Raw genomic sequence first — 10,616 nt, 5'->3', positions numbered from 1 at the left:
AAAAAACTCACGCATGCGCACGAAGGTTCAAGCTTGTCTGATGCAATCACACGTGATTCAAATCCATATGGTTTTTGAAAAAAATAAAAAGGTCCAATACTTTTCTAACAGACCTCGTAAGTGTAGTTCTGACGGCTATTCCATGATAGCCACAAACATACCACTCTTGTTGGGAAAGTGTAGTGACACGGACCCACAACAGGGGGCGCAAATGAACGGTCAATAGATGAGCCAAAAAGTAACAATTTAATGTTGTGAATGTGCACAACGAACATACAGACAATCACAGAATATCATAACAGTCAATACACAGAGGTGACGTGTGGGCAGGCTCGAGGATAGAAGACGTCTGTCCTGAGAAGAGCCGGAACCACACGATTTCCGCCGCCCCAGAACCTGGTGAATACTGGAGCCGCCAAGTCCCGGATTCCCAGGTGATCACCGTCCCCGACTGTCGGATCTGGTACTGATGGCGAAGAACAAAGACAGTCAAGTGTGGGTGTGTGTACACCCAGTAACAACGGTGGGAATGCCACCTCCACCTCTCATTCAATATGTTGCAGCGGTCTCAGCTGAAAAGGAGCGCCGTCTTGCACAGCCTCCTCACAAACGACCGGTTCTCCTGCAAATTCTCACAATAACAGAGTTACAAATCTCACAAAAAGGCTGAGAGTATTACCTCCTATGAAGTATGATATCTCGGCAACGAGGTGGAGATGACGTCTGGTCTTTATGGAGTGAGATGATGTTGAGTAGATGGGTGACAGCTGTCAAGAGGTAATGAGCGACAGCTGTCACCCCCGGCTGTGTCCATGGTGGCAGCGCCCTCTTGTGCCTGAAGCCCGCACTTCAGGCAGGGCGCCCTCTGGTGGTGGGCCAGCAGTACCTCCTCTTCTGGCGGCCCACACAACAACTCTTTCAAGAAATCAACCTGCTGCCTTTCAGGTTAGATTTATCAAGATTGGATGAAGGAGGTGTTATTGAGGACACACTAAGGCGAAACAGTGCAAAATATCACCCAAATTGATGTCAAATATTCAGCAATTGCAAACTAGATCGTGCCAGAAAAAGCAGCTGAAATTCAGAATGATTCTGGAGAAGGACACTCAAAAATGCGAAGGACTACCACTGAAGTGGAAAATGTTTCTTGTGTGAGAAGATTGAACCAGAATCAGAGATGCGACAAGCTATGACTATGCAGCTGAATGAGAGGCTCAGTGAATGTGCTCATAATCTCAGTGATGGCAAACGTCTTGCTCTATTAAGTGGTGGTGATGTAGTGGCATTGGAACTAAAATACCACTGCTCTTGCGTAACAGCTCTTTATAACAGAGAAAGAGCACACATTGCAGCTGAGAACAAAGAAAAACTCCAGTCATCTCAAGACAAGGAAGCATTTCCATTGGTTTTCTCTGAGCTTGTAACCTACATCATTGAGAAAAGCAACAACAGTGATGTGTTCCGCCTTGCTGAACTGGTCAGCAAGTCGTTATGATTATGACCATTATGATTGATGGGTCTTCTCTTGTGTATTCTTTGTCTCCAAAGGCATCCAAAACCTTTGAAGAATATGCCATCCAAGATGTTGTTCCCAAAATTCAAACATACTCATCAAAATATGAGAGGACAAGACATAGTTTTTGATGTTTACTGGACTTCGAGCTTAAAGGCTGAGACAAGGTCAAGAAGGGGTAAAGGAGATCGATGTAAAGTGACTGACAAAACCAAGCTTCCACCTAACTGGAAACCTTTTCTGCGAGACAATGACAACAAGACTGAGCTTTTTGAATTCCTGGCTGACAAGATAGTATCCCTGTGTGCTGAAAATGTTGTAATTGTGACCAAAGGCAAAGAGGCTCTGTCCAACAAACCCATCAGTCTGGAGAGCTTGAGCTCATGCAACCATGAAGAAGCTGACACCAGAATCTTCACACATGCTCTTGATGCAGCCAAGCAAAAGGCAAAATCTGTGTTAGTTAAGGCAAGTGATACAGATATTCTTGTTGCAGTCAGCAATTTTGCAACTCTCTAGGATGCAGGATTGGAAATGCTGTGGATTGAGTTTGGCCATGGTCATTCCATCAGGTGGTTGCCAATCCATGACATTGTGTTGAATCTTGGCCCAGAGAAGTCCAGTGGTTTGCTGTTCTTCCATTCCTTCACTGGCTGCGATGTTGTATCATCTTTCCGTGGCAAAGGCAAGAAAACAGCATGGCAAGCATGGGACTTTTGTCCTGAAGTGACCCATGTCTTCAATAAGCTCAGTAAATATCCAGCAGTCACAGAAGATGTTGACTTGAACATTCTTGAGAAGTTTGTCATCATTATGTATGACAAGAACAGCACTGCAAACAAGGTTGATGAGGCAAGACTGGACTTGTTTGCTTGGAAACAGAGACCGTATGATGCCATTCCACCGACAAGTGCATCCCTCTTCGAGCATGTAAAACGGTCTGTCTTCCAAGCTGCCTGTATATGGGGCCTGCCAACTGGGGTTGGATAAAAGATGGTGAGATCTGGAAAGTTCTGTGGTCAAAGCTTCCTGCAATTGCAGAGAGTTGCCAGCAATTGACAAAATGTGGATGCAAGACTGACTGCCGAGGAAGATGCAAATGCTGTCGCTTCAGCCTCAAGTGTACACAGTTATGTTCCTGCAAATGTGATGACTGAAAAGAACTTATGCAAACTGTACATCAACAGAGACTTTGTTTCATACCAAAGCAACAAACATGTAATCATTGGTGTTATGTTTTTGGAAATTTAGCAGATTGCAAACATCATTGAACGAGTGTTCATTTACATAATTTACATAAAATTACCTGATTTTTCAATATTTTTTGTTTTTTTGACTGCATAATTGGATTTTCTAGGCTCCAAATCATATATTTCCATTGCTGCATCTTCCAGATATGGTTATTCAATTAAAATATAGGTAAAACAAGCTTAAAAACCAGTTTGATTGGCGGCCATCTTGGAAAATAGCGGCCATTTTGTTTTTTACCTGGATAGCGACCTTTTCTAAGAGAGTAGGTCCTGAAGCACCTCTGTTCCAAATTTAGTGCTTGTATCACCAAGTGAAAGATTATTTCAGGTATCTGCTGCACTATTCTAATTGACATACTTTTTGTGACAAAGTGTATGTTTTTAGGTAGAAGAAGACAGACAATCCAATTCATATCGTGTCTCCTTCATTGCATTTTAACATATAGAGAGGCTTTAAAATACCACAAAAAATACATATTCCATCATATTTAGCGTTTTCTATCTCTAGATATTACCTGTATTATCTCCACTCAATGTCCATGTTACCTGGTCCGGTGCAAGATGAATTTATGAAAGCCAATCATGTCATGCATCATCAATCTGGCATCTGGAATGGATTATGGTCAGATCTCTTTATTGCGAGCAAATTCATGAGATACGGGCATAGTCATGGAGGAATAGTTGGCATAACCCTATAGTCATCTACGCTGAAGCAATGGGCATTCAGTCTCCATTTATACGTACAACTGAGGAAAGATGTTGTCATTATCCGATCCTGACAAGCAAACTACAGTCACAACTCACAAGGAGGAGGGTGCATCATGATGCAAAAGACAGAGAGAAAATCAAGGACAAGCTTGTCACAAGCATCGATCCTTTGAATTCTGACAGCCATCCTCCTGGTCGTCTCGTCAACATCATTGTTACAGGAATGATGTCACCAGCTTCTGTCATGGTTGATGAATCAGTGCAGCTAGGAGACCAGTTGATGAAAAGCTATGAGAAAGGCTGGCCTCAGAGTTTTAACAAACCTCTGACCAAGCCAACAGTGACCATGTCAGAGCCTAAGAAGAAAGTCAACATTGGAGATGTCGCTGTGTTTGATACATCATTGATCTTCTACTGTGCGATATCAAAATGAGCTTTGAGCTAGTTGCAGTACCGCCATCAATGTTTGTTGACAGGTGAAATTTGGATCACTAAGTCCAAGTCAACCTTGAAGACAAACCTTCAAGTAGAACTTCAGATTCACTCAATTCTTCCAGATGCCATAGCCCTTGATGGATGTGCTGTTCAGTGGGTAATCCGCTGGCCAAATCATGGTGTCGTCCAAGATTATATCAAGAACCTACTTAACTACACTGCAAGTCACCTGAAGATGGCGGACACATACGTGATCTTTGACAGATACTTTGAAAACAGCATCAAAGAAATCACCAGGAAATCAAGAGCTGGAAAAAATGCCAACTGGCAACATTGAACACTCCATTTTAATACAATAATTAAGTTAATGTAACTCAAACTTTGAAAAAAGTTATAGTCACTCATTTCCTTTAATTAAACTAACTCAAAAATGAATTGTTGTCATAACAATTCAGTTCCTTTAAGTGCATTTAAGGTTTTGGGGCATTTAAGTGTTGGTGATGTATTTCCAGTGCATTCCATTCACTCATTTTAATTGAGTTTATGTAATGGAGGCCAACAGGTGCCACTGTGCATATGTAGTTAGTAAACCTCACTCCCAACAGCTCAAAAGAATTCTCTGGTCACAAGGCCAGAGCCCTGGGTTTTAGCTTTCTGGTTAGAGAGTCCGACTCACAGAGTGATGACAATGTCAATCTCTTTCATTGCATCTTGTTATGGACATCACAATGTATCAGATATGACATCACTGTGGTATTTGGTTTGTACAACTAAGATGGCCCATCATAAGCTTACCTCTGCTCCTGAATTGAGAGTTCTTCCCCCCACACGTGTAGCTTTTGAACACCATGTGTGTAGAGTCCACCTTCAAGCTGCCATCTGGAGAAGTGCATTTGATGCAGATCCACCTGACCTCAGCCCTTTGCAGTATGGATGGACCATGAATGCTGAGGCCAACAAGTTGGAACTCTTTTCTGACTTTGAGATTCTTAAATTCCATGCACGTCCTTGATTGCATGATGTTGATGAATTTATGGTTAAAACACTTATTTTCAGGTAAAGTGCACACATATTTTGGGGGGAAATAACATTAGAACAACATTTATAGCTACACAGTTGTGCCAAATTTAAAGAAAAAAAAAAAACTGTGGTGTCTGGAGGAACCAGCAGGGCGCCTCAGCTCCTATAAAAGGCTTTTTCCTGGAAGACCCACACATCTCTGTTAAACACAACTAAAACAACTATGCAAGCATCACCACCACCAACCAATGGAAAGTAGCCAAAGGCACTCTTTGTGCTCTCAAATCCAAAACGCAGCGCTGCTTTTATGCAGCGCTTCCCCGTAGTGCTTCCCCGTAGTGTTTCCCCGTGAAAATTTCAAATAAAATAAATGAAACGAAACAGCCATGCTGGCCAATGTTATTGGTACTGAAGTGTGTGTTAACTCCAAGTGTGCACTGGGCTTCAGTGCATCACCGTTTGCGCGTCTGGACTCCAGAGTGCAGATGGCCCCCTTTTCACCCTCCACAGTCTCCTCTTCCTCAGTGGGGTTGCAGATTCACCTGTCATCTTTTATTTTGTGGTCTTTTAAATTTGTTTTATGTCAAACACGGCACTTGATGCTGCAGGGGTGAAAGTTGCTCTTCCGAGGCATACCCTTGCGTAGCAGCTGTAGAGGACTGTACATATCTTCCCGGTACAGCGTACCACTGCGTTCCGGCTTACTTTCACCTCTGCTAATGCCCCATTGGGGCAGGAGTGAAGTGGTTCTGATTTTTCTAGGAAGGGATGAAAGTACAACATTGTGTTGTGGACAGGTTATGTATTAGACCGTTGCCTCAGTTTAGGGAAGGCTTTCAGTTCCAACATGGATGGCTTCCTTTACTCCTCTCTCAAACCATAGAATATTCTTTGTTCAAAATGTGAACATCATCTTCAAAAGAGTGTCCTTTGTCCTTAAGGTGAAGGAATACAGTTGTGTCCTGACCACAAGAATTCCACCTCCTATCTTGGGACATCCATTTGTGAAATACCTGTTTGGTTCCTCTGATGTAGAGGTCCTAGGACTCCTCACTACACTGTCTCGGTGTGTTACAGGGCTTAAAGAAAACAGGAATGTTGTGTTTCCTAAAAATCCTTTTTAGCTTTTCCGAAAGACCAACGACATATGGAATGGTCACATTCTTTCTCTTGTCCTGACTTTCCACTTTGTGTCATTCCTGTTCAGTCTTTTAGTAGACTTGGCAAAGACCATTTCTGTTGTAACGGATGATGTGAATGAAACAGTCGTGCTGATCCAAGTGGGTGGATTTCCTGTACATCTAAAATTTCAAGGTTTCCACTGTTCTTGACAGGTACTGCAAAACCCAGAAAGGCCAGCAGGTGGATCTTGGTGTCCTCTTTGGTGAACTTGATTCTGGTGTCCACTGTGTTGATATGATCTGTATGGTTTTGCATCTCAGGCATCTTTAGTTTGACCAAGGTGCTGTCAATATATCTGTGCCAACAAGTAGGCATTCTCAAGAAAGAGTCTGGGGCCTTCCTCTCTACATCTTCCACACAGATTTTAGCAACATTTGGTGAAATTGGGGAGCCCATGACACAGCTGTGTTTGTGACTGTAAAAGTCACCTCAGTAAGTAAAGTAGATGGCGTTAAGGCATAGGTCCAAGAGGGTGCATAGGTCCAAGAGGGTGCTGGTCAATGTTGAGGTTGGTTCTGGTATCTAATTTGTCATCATCTTCCAGACTTCTTACTGTGGTTATTGCATGTGTAGTGGGAATGCAGGTGAAAAGATCTTGCACAGCAAAATCTTCTGAGTTCTGAATGTGATGTTCTGTGTGGCCCACCAGTGGCAATCGGATGGATGTGAGGAATTTGGCAATATTGTACATTACTGAATTTATGTTGATTACACTGGGTCTGAGTGGTGCCGCATTTTTGTGTATGTTTGGAAGACCATATGGGCAGGAGGTGGTTTCTCCAGGATACAGGCGGTGCATTACAAACAGTGGTATGACTGCATTATATAACATTGCATGTAATGAAGTCATTGATCTTCTATCATGCACTATTGTGCACCTCCGCTTGTGCTCAACACTACCGATTACCACCAGAAAGTCATCACACTCCTGAATTACTACTACTTCCACTACCACACCCAGTGGTGGGCACAGCTAAACAAAAAGTTAGCTTTGATAACTGGTAACCAGCTAACCGAAAAGTGATCTTTTTAACACTAAAGACTCCATTAAAGTTTGGAGGTGATCCAGATTTGGATTCTGGATCAAGATTTCTCTTTATTTAGGCTTTGAAGGATTACATCAAAACTACTTCACAGATTCTCACAAAATTTGCACCACAGATGATAATAGGGCATGGAAGATACCATTGAATTTCGGAAGTGATCCGAATCCGGATTGGCCGACGTCAAAAATCTTAGATTGCTCTGGTTTGGAGCATGTTGCAGGCCTTAAATGCAGAAATGGATGTATGTTAAATAAAATGTTTGACTCATACTGTCTGCAATGAAATAAACGTCCAGGTAACTGCAAGAATCATTGCATTTTCCTTTAATATGCACTTTCTAAACAATCCCAACTTTTTCTAATTCTGGGTTGTATTAGTTTGAGAAAACAGTGAAATCCATGCAGCTATAATTAGTAAAAAGTATCATTCATTGCTACTGGGTGTCTCTGGCTCTCTGTGTGGGAGTGTCATCTTTAAGATTAGCTCTAATCTATGGGGTGTAATTGTTCACCTCAGTCACTGGTTAAAACCGTCCCCAGGACATTCGCTCCATGTTTAAACGGTCGGAAATGATTCCTTCGCAGTAGCATCAGCCTCTGCTCTCCTTTGGGTACAATCAAGCTTCTGTGCCCATCTGTCCCTCTGTTTCCCTTTGTCAGCATCACTCCAGGAAGACTGGCCAGCTCACAACATGAATAATAGATGCACAGTACACTCATTAGCATAAATAAATAATTGACCACCACACATATGTAACAGCGTTTATCTTGTAAATGTAATGATGATATTATAACATGATGGGCCTAATGCAAGCACACTTTTATGGTTTTATGTGTGTGCTGCATGTATAAAGTACCTCTTGACAGAATCATTTACATATGCTTCGTGATTATTTCCCAATAAAATGATAATATGCCTCATGCATAATTCATTAGTAAAGTTAAAAAGGGTAAAAATACCTCAAGGTTGGCTGAATTTCTCCACCTAATGGGACCATCATTTTTATGTGGTTCACTTTTGATGAAGAATTTGCAAATATTTTACAACAATGTGGATATTTTTCGCAGGGATAAACACAGTGTTAACACAAAACACTCCTTGGTTTCAAATATTTATAATATCAAAAGTCACATGAATAATTTTACAATTTTGAAGAAGAATCTGCAAAAGAAAAAATAACTTGATGAGTTTCTGCAACTGTAGATACCAAAATTGTAAAATGATTCATGTGACTTTTTGATATTATAAATATTTGTGTTTTATGTTCACCCTCTATTGAACCACTGCCTCTGGTATAATAATGGAATGTATAATCCAAGTAATGTGTTTGTGCTGTTAAAACACCAGAAAGAAGCAACTTTCCACAAATTCCTTCAAAAAGGTTCAAAAGGGTGCATCAAGAATGTGGTCAGACTTGAATAATCAAGTCAGGCTTTTCCCACATTTAGGGCCTTTCACAATGTAAAAATGCTCCAACTGTCATTCCTTCTCGTAGACTGAAGCGGGGGGTTAGGGTTGGCACAGGAGTGGCTAAGGGTGTTTTGAACTGAGGTGCTAGTGCGACACCTCGTCGCAGTAAGTTGCTCATAGCGCCTTGAAAATCAGTTGATGTCTGATGCAACAGATCACCTCCTGACAGTGGTGGGCACAGGTCTGCTAATCTGCTAACTGCTAATTAGCGAAGCTAATTTTCATTTGCGTTTTAGCTTTTCAGCTAACTTTGAAAACCCTCAGTGGACCACTTAATTGCTGCTAAATTTATTTCCACTAAAGTTTTTTGCTGGTAAAGTGAGTAAAGTTTAACGGTCAAAAATGTCTGTAAACCCTAAACGCATATATGTTAGTTCCTGTCTGTTGTGTGTCTGCAACAGTCCGGCCAGTCGAGATGAGCTCTCGCAGCGTAAATCGACAGTTAATGTGTCTGCTTTAAAGACAGCATGTACATGTAAATCTTAACTTTTTTAAAGTGAAAAGACACTTATTGCTGTATTTTTATGTCAAGACAAAACTGACGTGGATTTTTTTTGGTGGGGAAGCTTAATGCGACAGGTGAGGTGTAGATTTTACCAGTCGCTTTGAACACAACACGAGTGAGCTGTTCCTGTTTTTATAAATATAATACAGAGATAAACTGTGACTATTAATACTGCAATTTACTGCTTTTTATAAAGACGATGATCGTGACGACGATGAACGCAGCTCCGTTAACAGTTTATGAATATGTAATATAGAGATATAAACTGATTTCTAATACTGCGATTTACTGCTTTGATGAAGATGCTGACAGTGTTTGGGGTTTTACTTTTTATTTATTTTTTTGTGCGTTCGTTTTATATTTGTGATCCTGCAGCCCCAGCAGCCCCTGCGGCACTTAAACTCGAAACTGGCTTATTCGTAGCCGACAGATGTAGCCACATGTAGCCACGACCAAGTCAATACTAAAAGTTAGCTGTAACTTCTACCAATATTTTTTTTTTTTTTAGCAGTTTATCGCTTTAGTGCTATAAAAGTTTACTTTTCAGTTAGAGGATAAATGGTTATTGAAGCTATCTTTTCGGTTAGCTGTGCCCACCACTGCCTGTTGAATGCTGCCACCTGCTGGATGGTTACTGGATGCTGCACAGATGATGATTTAAGAGCAGGTGTGGTTGTTAGTGTGACACACGGACCATTTCCACACATAAATGTACATAATTTGAAAAGTAAACAGACTTTTGGATGGTTTCACAGCAGTTATATTCTAAAACTCAAATAGCACTGTCATATTTCCACACAACCCCATGAAAACGATTGTTGATAAAGTTAGATGCAAAAGAAAAAGAAAGCAATGGAGATGGTTGAGCAAAGAATGGTTTTGTGGATTGTTTAAAAGTCATGACATTCTAAATAAGTGTTTTGTATGAATATATCCAAAACGGACGCGTCTTCCTTCTCTGTGGTTTGACGTTGCATGCTTCTTGAAATGAGGTTGTTTGCCAGTTTTTTCATTTCCAAAGCCTCAGTCTGGTGGCCACCACTGCTTGTTTTGAAGAAACAAGAAGAGGAAAAACCTAGGTAACATGATCTTCACCCCGGGAATTACAGTTTAAATCATTTGATCTGTAGTAGAGACAAAGCTGCTTGACAGCTAACAGAAGAGGGTTCTTCAATGTCAGCTGTATTTAGGAACATTACGTGGTTTTGAAATGTGATATTGCTTCTCCAGGTAAATTCTTCCTTGTAAAGACTGACTTCTACATAGTACTTCTGTATATTAGTGGTTTCTTTACTGATGTTTAGACTTGGGTATGTGAATATTTGCATTTAGACTTCTATTTCACCACTTGAGGTAGTGTCACACAAAGGAAAAATATAACACAATGCTAAAATACCCTCGGCCGCATGAGCATAAAAATAGTAAACAGAAGGTGACCTTTTGACCTCTTAAAATAGGTCATGATTAGCCATATTTGAACTTGTCCA

Source organism: Thalassophryne amazonica, chromosome 3 (assembly GCF_902500255.1).
Source record: "Thalassophryne amazonica chromosome 3, fThaAma1.1, whole genome shotgun sequence".
In the NCBI taxonomy this organism is placed as follows: domain Eukaryota; kingdom Metazoa; phylum Chordata; class Actinopteri; order Batrachoidiformes; family Batrachoididae; genus Thalassophryne; species Thalassophryne amazonica.
Note: the sequence above shows the minus strand (reverse complement) of the source record.